At 35.9% G+C, this 14,970-nt stretch overlaps 1 pseudogene across 1 annotated transcript; it reads left to right on the forward strand.

Annotated features, from left to right (window-relative positions):
* The first annotated feature begins 265 nt into the window (after positions 1–265).
* LOC143623389 (protein EMBRYO SAC DEVELOPMENT ARREST 30-like) lies at positions 266–13,598 on the forward strand (annotated as a pseudogene). Its single transcript, XR_013151884.1, has 9 exons — positions 266–458; positions 6,717–6,745; positions 6,875–7,136; positions 8,916–9,159; positions 11,177–11,289; positions 11,636–11,726; positions 11,813–11,941; positions 12,003–12,553; positions 12,629–13,598. The product of XR_013151884.1 is annotated as a protein EMBRYO SAC DEVELOPMENT ARREST 30-like (transcript).
* Positions 13,599–14,970: the final 1,372 nt, after the last annotated feature.

Raw genomic sequence — 14,970 nt, forward strand, 5'->3', positions numbered from 1 at the left:
CAACTTTCCAGACTTAACAGCTTCCTCGATTACATTTTTCAGCGTAATACAGTCATCTGTGTTATGATCAATGTCGTCATGATACGTGCAGTGTTTCTTGGGGTTAAGGAATGCTCTCTGTAGTATCGGATGAGGTTTTTTGAAATGCACGTTCTCTGTGGTTAAATTTTATGAGGGAGTTTTCATCAGTGGCTATTGGTGTTCTGCGTGGAGGCACTTGCTTTGTTCTTGTTACCAATCAGTGATCTTGCATCGAATTGTTTCGATGTCTCCTTGGAAGGCTGAAGTCTTGACCAGATCAATCCTTTGGCTTGCCTGTTTGCCTGCTGATTTGAAATTCCACCTTTGGTGTCCTCTTGGGGCTATCGGATCCCAAGGTCTTCTCGGTTCTCACAAAAAGTTTTGCGGCAGACATTGTATCATCCCAAGCTTTGGGCATTCCATCTTTGCTGGTCAAGGTGCGTATCAAAGCATTGCTCCGCACGTTTTTTGCGGAAGGCTCCTCTCAACATGTCTTCGCTAATCCCTCCGATATTCAGACTGTCGTCATTGAACCGGGAAATGAAGTCCTCAAGAGACTCATTGTCCCGCCTAACGACATCTAGAATCTGGGAAGGGTCACGAGTGTGCTTCTTCTGTTCACTGAAGTGTTGAGAGAATTTAGCCACCAAATCGTCCCAACTCTTGATCTATCCATCCAGAAATTTCTCAAACCATTCCCGCGCCGCCCCAGTCAATGTTAACGCGAGCATATGACACCAGCATATGAGGGTCCAACCACAGACTCCTCCTACTGCCACAAAGTTCAACAAGTGGTCACTTGGATCTGATATCCCGTTGTATTTACCCATTGTAGTAGGGATCTTCACATTAACTGGGAACGGGACAGTAGAGATGCGTGGAATGAACTTGGACTTCTCAGCAAATGTTGCGGGACGATATGGTTTCGTGAAATCTTTTTCCGCATCACTGTGATACTCTGTGTGACGAACTACCGCACGCGGGCGACTAGTTCCTTCTCTTCCATGGATTCTGCTATCACCACTACAGTAACTCACCTCATCACGGCGATACGTCGGATCATAGCTTTCGTATTCAATTCTGCAAGAAGGCTCTCACATGACTGTGTGAGGTCATTCCCACTTCCTTCTTTCAAAATCTTCCTCAGAGAACCTCTCTGTTTGAAGACTATCACGCATCTGGCTCATTCGCACCGTTGTGGGTGGAGCTAGAGATCTCGGGGAGACGTCATCATAAACCAAAGTTCGAGCACGAATTCGCTCTTCACGAATCATGCGCTCATATTCAGCCAGGGCATTCTCTTATTGTAGACGCAACCATTCCTCAGGAGACTGGATTCCTTCAGATCTGAGATTTTGACGGAGAAACCTCACCGGAGCGGAATTACCATATTTGTCTTCCATATCTGGTTCCGTATAGATTCGACGAGTTTCCGTCATCACATGTCTCAAGTCACCCGAAGTAGGACCTCCAGGTGCCCCGAGAGGGGTGGAGCGCCTGACTGTTGCCAGAGTTTCCGTCGGCCTTGGAGAAACTGACTCATATCGTTCGGAACAACAAAAACTATTACGATTCTGGCACAAACACGGATGGCGCCAATGAAGAAACACGGATCTTATCCCTAACGGGATCGGATCAATAAGTCCACAGGGTATGGGTCAAATAATTACCAAACTAACGATATAAGCTCGATCTCCCAAGTCCGATGACGAAAACCTGCAAAACAACCACCGTGAGCTCATTATGGGAAGGATAAGAGGGGGTCTTCCCGTAACCACCCTCCGGCGTGAGAATAAGTACAATTTCCGATGAAAAAAAAGTACTTGAGTATTTAGAGTAGATAGATAGGAGAATGGATACCTCATGGAGACGGTGAGAGTATTTATAGCCGAAAGGGTTTTGAGAATATTATTGATCCAGCTGTCTCTTTCTAGAATATGCTCTCGTAACGACCTGGACACGTGTCCGCGCCTGATAGGACGAGCCACTTTGGCAGTGTATATGGTTATAACAACATGGACACGTGCCTGCATATGATGGGACGAGCTAAATAGTCATACGCATGGTTATAACAACTTGGCCAGCTGTCCTCTTTCTATTAGCTGTTATTTCTCGTGCTTTCCAAGAAAGAATCTTGGTAAATCTTCTAGAAAAAAGTTGGTTAATTACAGTTGTTCCTCTGACGTCACCTTCTGGTCATCTTCGCTGGTAGAAGTAATACCCTGCGGATGACTTCTGAGGGTGTCTGGATCCTCCCGCACATAGTCTCTAGAGCTTGTTGTTCTTCTTCCTCTAGTTTGAGTTATGCGGGTGATTAACGTGCTCCTTGGGTGACTTCTGATGGAGTCCTCTTTCACTCGCGGGTGGTCCTTGAGGGTGTTTGGGCCTTTTTGGTACCATACCTCTATATATAGGTATAAGAAGCTAGTACGGAAAAATATTTTGTACAAGGTTCAAAGTCGATTTTAATTTCAAAGGTTAATACAAACATGATTTGTTTAACTCGATGTTTTATTTTTCTAATATTGATCACTTAAATTTAAATATAACTTGAAAGCGAATTTGTTTTTCAGTTACCCAATATTCGATGAACTTTTCACCTACTAGGCTGTAACTTGTAAGACACTCGACACTCGTGTTCATACGCAATAATAGTGGTTTCCAAAGTGGCTAACAAGACTTGACTTCTAGTATTGTTTTAAGCTATATCTTTGGTGGCATGAATCCCGAATACCCCTTACGAGCGACACCTTAAGTAAAGCATGACTTGGATATGTCAAGGCTTAGAAAACAATGAATAAGCGTTTCTTTAGTAAGCATCTATTTACTAATTTTAATTTCATATATAAAAGAAAATTAACCTTTGATAAAACAAACTACGATTCATTAGGATTTAGGAGGCAGCGACAGCATCAACAACGACAACATCATTAGCAACACCGCCACCATCACAGCCAGCAGCAGCAGCAACAACAACAATTTAAAAATGATACTCAAATGTTGTATACTTTCATCATCAAGGAAAAAGATGATTCTCACCTGATTTATGTTGTATATCATTTCCAAATATGACTATGACTTAAATGGGTTGTGAATGAAATTAAATGAAAATATAGTTTAAAGGGAGCAGGGTACTCATCGATACCGACCAATCACCGCCACTTCATTTCTACCCTTAAGTACTCATAAACTTCAAAATCACTGGCAACATATACACATACGTGTAATAAATTAATTATTATTTCATTTTAATTCTCCAACCTTTGCCATATAATTAATTTTATGTGGCAAACATTTATCACAGAATTAAGTCATGCACCCTACCCACATGGGGTGACGACAATGTTACCATATGATTTGGAAACCATACACCCTACCTATATGGGTACCCCATCCTAGGGGTGAGCATATTAACCGTCATAACCGCAAACCGAACCATAACCAACATAACCGAACCGATTTTAACCGATAACCAATATAACCAGTGGGTCGGTTTAATGAATTTTTGAAAACCGCCAAATGTAGATCGATTTTGGTTAATGTAAGTTCCAAGCCCGCCATAACTGAACCACCCCATTTACGTAACTAGTAATCGAGAAATAAGGGTTTGGAAATTAGAATTAGTGCATGAATAGGATATTTTTACACTTATTGTTGTTACTTATTAAAAGTTCTCCACACCAACTAGGATTTAGGCCAATAATATTGGTGATATTGGTTACCATATTCATTCCAATGTTTCATAATTGTCATTTTGAATTTCCATCCAAATTGTTTTTTCAAATATTTAATATGTCAATTAGATATGTATATTTCATAAATTGCAGTAAAAAAAAGAACAATATAGTTAGCGATTATTCTGTGTTCGCAATCATATGGAAGGATTGTTTATTTATTCATGGTTAACCGACCCATAACCGACTCGCTATAACCATTAAAACTGACTAGCCGCAGCCGCCATGACGGATCGGCTATGGTTATGGCTATCTATTAACCGCTATATCGGTTACGGTTATGGGTTTGACAAAAAACCGACCCATGCACACCCCTACCCCATCCCATCTTATAAACATTAGAGTTTGACGATAAACGTGAAAGTTAAATTTTGACGACAGATCCATAACTATCCGATCCATCGATAGATCCAATACGGTTCCGTTCACAACTCAGTGATTGTAATTATGTTTTTCCCATCATTTTAATGACCTTGTAGTTTTATTATGTGTTTTTTAAATTAATATAGTGTTTATATTGGTTACCATATTCATTCCAATGTTTCATAATTGTCATTTTGAATTTCCATCCAAATTGTTATTTCAAATATTTAATATGTAAATTAGATATCTATATTTCATAAATTGCAGTAAAAAAAAGAACAATATAGTTAGCGACTATTCAGTGTTCGCAATCATATGGAAGGATTGTTTATTTTGTTCATGGTTAACCGACCCATAACCGACTCACTATAACCGTTAAAACCGACTAACCGCAGCCGCCATGATGGATCGGTTATGGTTATGGCTATCTATTAACCGCTATATCGGTTACGGTTATGGGTTTAGCAAAAAACCGCCCCAAACCGACCCATGCATACCCATAACCCATCTTATCTTATAAATATTAGATTTTGACGATAAACGTGAAAGTTAAATTTTGACGACAGATCCATAACTATCCGATCCATCGACAGATCCAATACGATTCCGTTCACAGCTCATTGATTGTAATTCTGTGTTTTCCATCATTTTAATGACCTTGTAGTTTTATTATGTGTTTTTTAAATTAATATATTGTTTTATTATGATACTAGTTTTTATCCCCCGTATTATGGGGGCTGTTTTACATCATTCGTTTTTAATATTTATATACTATTTTGGAGTTTAATTTTATTTATGAAAAATTTATAATATACTTAGAGTTTGATGATAAAAATGTTTCACAAATAACTAAGATGTGTTATAACCCGGTTTAAAAGTTATCTTGGTTTGGTGAGACCCAAGACCCGCTTATTTTTTTTACAATAAAATTGTTTCTTAATTATAAATAATATCTTTTTTTAAAAAGATACATATGATAATTTTTAGTATATCCTATTTTATAGGATTTTCACAACAATAATTTGGTGAAAATAATTTTTAATTTAATGAGATGTTATAACCCGTTTAAGGAATATTTGGGTTTGGTAAGACACATACCCGCGAATTCGGGTCAAATGCATGAGAAGTCTCCATTTAAAAGTCAAGCAAATCTGGTGACTCCAAAAAATAGGGGAGCGACCACATCGCGACACTTAGGATTTTTGGGTTTTCGTTTATATATATTACTAGTTTTTATTGTTTTATATTATTTGTTTATAATATTTATTTATTTTTTTGAATTTTTATCCTTTTTATTGTATGAAAGTTAATAATATACTTATGATTTGATGATAATTTGTTTCGTAAATAAATGAGATGTTATAACCCGATTTAAAAGCTATATGAGTTTGATAAGACCCAAAACCCGTTTATTTTTTTTACTATAATATTAGTTTTCTAATTATAAATAAGATATATCTATTTTTAAATATATTAGATATTGATTTTCAGTATATTCCTACTTTATAGGATTTTTATATCAAATATTTGGTGAGATTATTTTTAATTTAATGAGATGTTATAACCCATTTAAGAAATATCTGGGTTTGATGAGACCCATACCCGTGAATTTGGGTCAAATGCATGACAAGCTTCCATTTAAAAATCAAGCAAATCTGGTGGCTCCTAAAAAGGGGGGGAACGACCACATCGCGACACATAGGATTTTTGAGTTTTCGTTTATATATATTATAGATAGATAGATAGATCTAGTTATATAATGTTCTTCTCCAACCCCACATGCTCGGAAATTTTAATATTTGGGTTTTTTTGAAATTTGAACACTGCAAATAAAAAAAGGTAAACGAATAGTAAAAAAAATAATATATAAAATAAAACATAAATGGAGAACACCTAGGGCCGTCCAAACTGCTCGCCGCTCGAACTCGCTCGCCGCTCACTCGAAAATTGCTCGCTCGATTGTAAACGAGCTTCTCTGCTCGGTTCGGTTTGTAAACGAGCCAAGCAATAAGCAAGGGTCCGCTCGGTTCGGTTCGGCTCGAATATTTTAGTATATATATATATATATATACATGAAAATTTATATAATTATTAGTTTTATTAATACCATTCTATTTGTATTCAAAAGCCCATCATGCATTTCTAAAAATAATAAATTAAATTAAAACATATAAATTAGATCTAATTCTAACCTTGTCTCTTTCACACAAATACACAATACCAATTACCAAAACCAAATCCACTGCTCCGTCAATCTCACGCACGTTCCGACCGCCGCGCCACTGCCACTGCTCACGGCTTCCTGTACATGTCGTCTCCTTCATTTTTTTCGGGTATCCTTCATTCTTTCGGGTTTTGGTTTCGATTTTAGCGATAATATATGTTAACCGATAAGAATTATGTCTGAAGCTGAGCGAAATCCAAAATTGAATAACACGCAGCATCAGTTTACACTTTACTCCTTCCGTTTTACCTTACCAAACCAAACCAAACCAAACCTCTCTACGAGTCATCAATTCCGTCCAACCAACCGTTTCGTATATTACGTTTCTTGATTCATTTTGTTATTTATTTGGATATTTGAACTTAAAAGTACAGATACGTTGTTTCTGCAGATACAAAATCTGGTAATTAAATCTCTCTGTGTGTGTGTTGTTGCTCATGTTTTTATCTTATGCTTCCTTTTGCATTTGCAGTCATGATTTGGCAACAGTGCCATCATTTGATATTGCAGCTGTAACTGGATTTAATCTAAGCGTTGCTCAAAGTGTGTGATAATGATATCCAAGTTCAAATGGTTATTACTTGGAGGCCTGGTTTTGTCTTTCTTGTCTTTGCTGGTGCACATGTTTCTTGCAAATACAAGTGTTGACCTGGTACAATACAGTGTTATGACACACTTTATTGAGGATTTGAATATACGTGGGGAAACAGGTAAAAGAACTTGTATTTTAAAGTTTCATATTCTACTCTGGTCATTCCAGAGATTCAAGAAAGTACAAGCTCTAAAGGCATTAGGTACGTTTGTCAGTCTTGGGAACAATCATAGTTATCAAAAGCGCTCGCCTGGTGCGCCTAGGCGCAATTTTTAGGCGAGGCGCAACTATACCGCCTTGCACCGTCAAAGGCGTTTTTCTGGTAAGTTTCTGGCCAAAAATGACTTTCCGGTGACTTTTCCGGCTAGTTTTCTGCCACTTTCCGGCGGACTTCTGCAAATTATTGCCATATTTCGTCTTGGACAGATCTGTGGTTGCATCACCGCAGAGCAGAAGCTGAAGAGGAGAGAAAGAAGAAGATGAGAAAACAAAAGACGAGACTTTGGCTTAAAGGCTTATCCTTAAAGGACCGTTTTAATAGTTAACCAAATTAATTTTTCTTTCAAAATATTTTAAATTATTGTGGCAAGCACACAATAATATATGTTATGATTTCTTTTTACACAGATTATCTTAAAATGTATAATTTTATTTTAAAACTAGTCAAGATGATTGTATATTAGTTTTATAAATATATTTAGAGAGTAATATTAATTTTATATACTTACAAGATATATTTAATAGTTTTTTAAAAGCATAATATATATATATATATATATATATATATATATATATGATTGGGATCATGTGAGAACTATTTTGAAATTGAGAACTTTGAGAACCATTTTGGACCACAAAAAACCCAAAAATAAAAAAAAATCATAAAACAAAAAAAAACACAAAAATAAAAAAGAGTAAAAAAACCAAAATTCTTATTTATGATCCCGGTTTCATGAAAAAAAAAAGTGTATCGCTTTTGCTAAATTATACATATATGTATAATATGTCTATATATGTCTATACATATATAGACATACCATAATGGTATTTCCCTTACATATTTTATTATTATTATTATTAGCTTTTATATTGCGGTTAAACTGTGACCTTATTATTAATATTATTATAATTAGTAGTAGTTTTTTATATAACTGTTAAACTTTGATTTCCTTATTTTGCTTCATACACATGTTCTTAGAGCCGAGGGTCTCTCTGGAAGCCACCTCTTTATTCCTTTGGATAGAGGTACGGTGTGCCTACATCCCACCCTCCCCAGACCCTACCTATAGCTCTGCTGTCGGTGGGATTTTACTGGGTATGATTGATTGATATGTACATACATGTTTTTTTATTATACACATGTGTACAATTTAAGGTAAATGATAATGTACATATGTGTACATTACGTAACTAGAGATTAAATGAAATTATACACATGTGTATAATATGAATTTTTTTTTAATGAAACCCGAATGAAATATAAGAATTTTGGTTTTTTTTTTACTTTTTAAAAATTTTTGTTTTATAATTTTTTTAAGGTAAATGATAATGTACATATGTGTACATTACGTAACTAGAGATTAAATGAAATTATACACATGTGTATAATATGAATTTTTTTTTTAATGAAACCCGAATGAAATATAAGAATTTTGGTTTTTTTTTTTACTTTTTAAAAATTTTTGTTTTATAATTTTTTTAAATATATTTTTTAAAGGTTTTTTAGTGGTTCAAAATGGTTCTCAAAGTTCTCAATTTCCAAAGGGTTCTCTTGGGATCCTTACCCTATATGTATGTATGTATATTTTTCATTAAGTGCGCTTTTTTTTTCTCAGTCCCTCCCTTTTTTTGCGCCTTGCGCCTAGGCCTCAGACGAGGCCTATGCGCCTTGAGTGCACCTAACGCCTTTGATAACTATGGGAACAATTAGAATAAACTGTAATTTTTTATTGTATTTAAAATATTTTAAAATTCTATACAGCTCTGAGTTTAAAAGCTTTTCATACCTCTACAACGAAGAACAGTTCATAACCTCTCTTAAAAATGATATTATCATTGTGAAAAGTCTGCCTCCTAATTTGAAGGAGGCGAGGAGGCGCAAAGAGTTTCTTACTTTTAAGCCCAAGAAGTCGGCTTCTCCTGATTATTATATTAAAGAAGTTTTGCCAAAGTTAAAGAAGTCGAAGGTTATTGGATTAGTGATTATGGATGGAGGCTGTTTACAGGTATTAATCATCTTTTATTCATTCTTTTTTGTTAAGATATGTCTTGCATGTCACACTTCTGTTGTTTCTCTTTATTGAATTGGTTCGAGTTCGGAATTATTCTCAAGTCAGAAATAGTTAATTTTTGTTAACCAAAAGGTCCAAAATACAAGATGACGACATTTGTTGGCTTGAATCGAACTGCAAACATAATAATTGTTTTTCACTCTCTCTCATATGTATCCCAAGTAATGAACACATACATATTGTATGCATGACTATGCTCAGTGATATTTGTATATTCTATGAGCAAAGCCAGCCAACTTATTTGATTGTTCCTTTGCAAAAAGCCATGGTTAGAGTAAATTGCATAGACATCATGATTAACATTACACAAAGCCTTATATCAGGGTTATTTTGTTTTGAGAAATCTGCATTTTGTCTCCCTGGTTTATATCGTCGTGCGATGGGTTTACCCCTGAAAAAGATTTTGCGAACTTTGACTCCCTGTGTTACTCCGATGGGTTCTTTTGACTCCTACCGTCAGTTGACCGTAGGTATTTTAGTAATAATACCAACATATTAAGGGTATTTTAGTATTATTCTTCTAATAAATAATAAATATAAAAATAATAGTATTAATAATAATATAATAATAAATAAATAAATAAATAATAATAATTCTCTAATAATAATCGTAGAACATCAGAAGGCTATCTTCATCATCATCATTTCATCAACATCATTTCATCTTCATCATCAACAACCTCAAATCCTCAAACCCACCACCAAGTAATCCCTCCTAATATCATCATCTTCATCATCAATTTCATAACAAGTAATCAAATCTCTCAAATCCTCAAACCCTAGATTTCATCACTCAAACCCTCAAATCTCTCAAATCCCACCACCAATCGCTTCAATAATTCAACCACCGCGCCCATAAATCATTCCAATCAAAACCCCTAACCTCCAGCACCATGCCACCGCCACGGCAGCCATCGTCGCCATGGATTCCGGCCATATCGTTTTTCCGGTCACGGCCCCACATTCCGGCCATCTTGTTTTTCTATTTCAAAAAATTTATTAATAATTATTAATTCTTGTGTCATATTTGTTGTTATTGGATTTTTGGATGAATATTGATATTTAGATCTTAATTGTTTTGTAAAAATAGAGATGATAATGTACTTGAGATGTTGAAGATATGGTGATGATGATGATGATGATGATGATGAAGATGATGATAAAATCTGGAGATGATGATGATGATGAACTTGGATTTTTGGATTAATAAAATCTGGAGATGATGAGGATGATGATAAACCTTTGATGAAGTTATAAAGTGGTAATATATATTTATATTACATAGTTATAACAAACATTAGTTTAGTTCAAATGGTTTGTTTTGTTTGTTGTTAACCTAGACGTCTCCGGTTCGAACCCCACCCTCTACACGATTTGGATTATTAGTTTTAGAATTAATTAAAGGCTCAGGGGTAAAATAGTCATTTCAACCTTTTTTGGTAAGTCAACGACGGGTCAACTGACGGAAGGAGTCAGAAGAACCCGCCGGAGTAACACAGGGAGTCGGGTAAACCCATCGCACGACGATATAAACCAAGGAGACAAAATGCAGATTTCTCTTTTGGTTTTTGCATTATTTGCATAGTTAAGCTCCACCATTTATGCTTTAGTTACCAAAATGGATTCAGTGATCCATGATATTTACTGACCCAAAACTTAAGTTTATGCCTTGCATCTGCCAGTAAATGAGCGCACACGCTGCTTACTTGGCACAATTGTATACATGTCCTTTCTGTTTCCTTATTTTTTAGTTTTTATTTACAAAATGTACATTGTGATTAAATACTGAAATTTTGTGTTAGAAATTGAAGAAAGAATATGTATGACGGTATTAACTCAAATGATTGCTTCAAGGATATTTTACGAGTGACCACTGGAAGCTAGATCTTCTTGTCACATGGTGCATATTTTGCTGAATCTGAAATATATTCTCTTTCTATTTTCTTATCAGCCTATTCTCTCTTCTAAGTTTGTTGAATATCAAAGGCTCAGATGTCGTGTAGCATTTCACGCACTTCATTTTCGTCCAGACATTCTAGAACTTGCACATCTAATGGTGAAAAGGTTTAAGTCATCTTATTTTTTTTCAACTTTGTTCAGTTATAAAGAGAGATGCATTGCTAAGGGGGTGTTTGGTATTGCCTATTTTCACCAACTTATAACCTATTAACTTTTTGAAAAGTAATAAGGTGTTTGGGATTGGTTTCAATATGGGAGGGAAAAGTTAATAAGTTACACTTTTGTAACTTATCAACTTAATTAACTTATTGAAAAGTTATAAGGAGTTTTCATAAGGAATCACAAACACCCCCTAACTGCAGCATAGTATAACCATTGTTTTTTTAAGAAAAATTATCTAAATACACGTCAATAATATTCAAACCATTATTTGATCTAAATATCTATTTAGGTTAAGAGCATTGGGGCAACCTTATCTTGCATATCATCCTGGTCTAGTAAGAGATAGCTTGGCTCGCAAGGGTTGTGCTGAGCTTTTCCAGGTTAGAATTTCTTTTACCTATCAATTTGCAATTATAGTGCTTCTAGAAGGTTCTAGATGATGAATATGTTCCTTGTTTTGCCATAGGATGTCCATACTGAACTTATACAGTACCGACGTGCAAAAATGATCAAGCAGAAAATCATTCGTGATGAACTAAGTGTTGACTCGTATGTTCGGAAAGTCAACGGTTCATGTCCACTGATGCCTGAAGAGGTATTCTTCACAATTATATATTTATACAAGTGTAATATATATATTTAACATTAGTTTGCAGGTGGGACTCCTCTTTCGAGCCATGGGTTATCCACCAACGAGGATATATTTGGCAGGTTCAGAAACATTTGGTGGTCAACGTGTCATGATCCCGCTACGTGCCATGTACACAAATTTAGTGGATCGTTCTAATTTATACCCTAAACACGAATTAATTAAGTTGTTTGGCAATGAAGGCCCACTTCCATCAAACTCCTTCAACCCAACTCCTACTAAAACACCCAAAGAGTTGAGGAAAGAATGGGATCAGGCGGGCCCACGTCCCCGACCTCTTCCACCACCTCCAGACCAACCCATTTATCAACATGAAAAAGAAGGTTGGTATGGTTGGATTGCAGAAAAAGACTACGAGCCCGACCCGTCACCAATTGATTTAAGGGACAAAGCCCATAGGCTGTTGTGGGACGCACTTGACTATGTTGTATCAATTGAAGCAGATGCTTTTTTTCCCGGGTTTAATAATGATGGTAGTGGTTTACCTGATTTTTCAAGCTTGGTTATGGGTCATCGGCTCTATGAGCTGGCATCGGCCAGAACTTATCGACCTGACAGGTGGATATGCATATTGCATAGTTTATTTTTTCTACTGTTGTTTTTAATAACAATATGCTCTTGTTTTTTAAACAGGAAATTTCTTGCTAATCTGTTCAACAGTACACAAGATCATCTCTATTATCCAAAACGAAGCTGGATTTTAGCAGCACGTAAACATCTAAACGATAGTTTGCGGGAGGAAGGGCTCAAGAGACAATTAACTCAATCGAAACCATTGTCGTTTCTCTCCCACCCAATTCCGGAATGTTCTTGTACTATTTCCAAAACAGGTGGCCAGAACGCGTGCCCCAAATGGATTGAAGCCAGCCTGGCAAAACTGCAAGAGAGCACTACTGTTAATGAAAACGAGCAAACGGATGATAATGATGAAACAGATGAGCTAATAGATTCTGAGACGAAAACAAGGCAAAGGATTCACCTTCTTTGGAAGAAGATGTTGAAATGGATCCTGATGATTAGCTGTTTTATATGCGTTAGTTGGCATGTCATCCAGATTCTTTTATTGATTATTTTCTCGTATTCATAATATCAGTTCAGAGTGATACAGGTAAAAGGAGAACGGTAAGAAACAGGGAGTTATACGAGTTTAGTTTTACACCTATTTTTTTTTTCTCATTTTGTTTACGATATGGTCTATAGCATTGTTGTTTTGTGTACGTTAACTGCATAATATGTTTCTAAGTTTTGAGTTAATGAAACATTGTAACATTAACTAGGAACCTAAGATCATATATACTTGATATGAGTCTCGTGAGTTGTACCATATTGCGTTGTGATTATACGGACTCATTGCTTAGGTGGTTAGGTTGGCTTGTTTACTTGTCTTCGTTTTCTATGGTGGTTATTAGTGTCGTATAACATATTTGTTTGCTCATTTTGTGGCATATTAGAGTTATTTGGTACTTTTTAAATTGTTAATAATACCGTGACAACTGATCATGTCAAGAAACTGCGAGACAACTCTTAACGACCCAAAAGAACAGCCAAAAATAATTGTTAATGATAGGTCCAAATGGCTTGTAGGCTAGTGATATCAAGGTGTGTGAAAAGAAAAGTGTTTCTCCCAGGTGGATAACGATTCAGATTTAGAAGGCGTGTGAGGTAGCTGGTTTAAGGAAAACAGTTGGGGCGAAACTAGATATTGTTCCATATGAACAAGGAAGTTACGTGTGTCATTTTCTAGGGGGGGGACTCGTTTAAAGACATGTTTCCCAAAGCTATCAACTTTTGTTCTAAGCCAAGGATGCTTATGGTCTAGTTCATGAATCGGTTTTGGTAATTTATTTTTATTGAACCGCTAACTACGATTTCTAATGGCACACCAAAGGCGGTGGGTTGGCTAGTTTGACTGGACGACCCAATTTTTGTTTCAAAGTTATTAGTATGTATTAAAGATTTTAATTCAGTTTGAAATTTGTTGAAAGACAAGAAAAAGTAAAAGTGAACAAGGTTGATTTTGGCTATTTAAAGACACAAGAACACCCTAATCTAATAACAAGAATAGAACACAATGTTGGTCTATTAAACTTTTTCTTGAACCAACACCATAGTTCATTCTGGTCCTACCCTTGTTCAGTTCAAACAATTGGATTTATAGGGATACTGACTCGAACCATTGCGACTATATATTGCTCTCTTGAGTTTCTAGCAGTAGCACAATTTCATGAGTGGATACAGGGTCACAATTTCTCTACAACTATTAACTACCATCCTATTTTTACATACCAAAAAAAACAAAAACCCTACATGACAGAAAATATGTCACAACTCTTAAAAGAAACCTTTGCAACAAACAGACAGTTCGTAAACTGATTAAAGAAACTTGTAACAACAAATCAAACCATCGCCAACTGGTTTCTTGTTAGTGATTTAGTGTAATTGGAGATTAATTTGTTGATCAAGTTAATTGTAATATGAATCTAAATAAGTCGGGTGCGGTGTGCACACTTATTTTATCTTACTATTGATACTTAGGGGCAAAGCCCCTAAGCAATGGGGTTCCAGGGGGCAACACCCCCCTTAGTGGGGGTCCGGGGGGGGGGGGGGGGGTAGCGCCCCTGGTAGCAGCGGCCAAGAGGCAGAGCCCCCAGCTGGGGTCGGGCTGATTTAATTAAATTTTGTTATCAAGTTTTAATGAAAACCAACGCCACCGTCTTTTATTTTGTTTTGAATTTCAAAACATAATAACTGTTGTGATAGTAATTATCACTGACTAACACTAATAATAATCATACGATTGATTCTCTAGTTTATAAAAATCTCTCACAAAATCTATACTTGATTCTTGCTCTAAATTCTAAGTTTTATCGGATCAATTCATTTGTGAACCATAAATAGATTTTCCAAGGATACCCATTTTCTGTACAATTTCCCCAACATCTCTTGATGCACATGTAGCGCCGTCTGTTTACGAA

This window comes from Bidens hawaiensis, unplaced genomic scaffold (assembly GCF_021521415.1).
Source record: "Bidens hawaiensis isolate Kalapana, Puna unplaced genomic scaffold, B.hawaiensis_p1.1 tig00003430_1, whole genome shotgun sequence".
NCBI lineage: Eukaryota > Viridiplantae > Streptophyta > Magnoliopsida > Asterales > Asteraceae > Bidens > Bidens hawaiensis.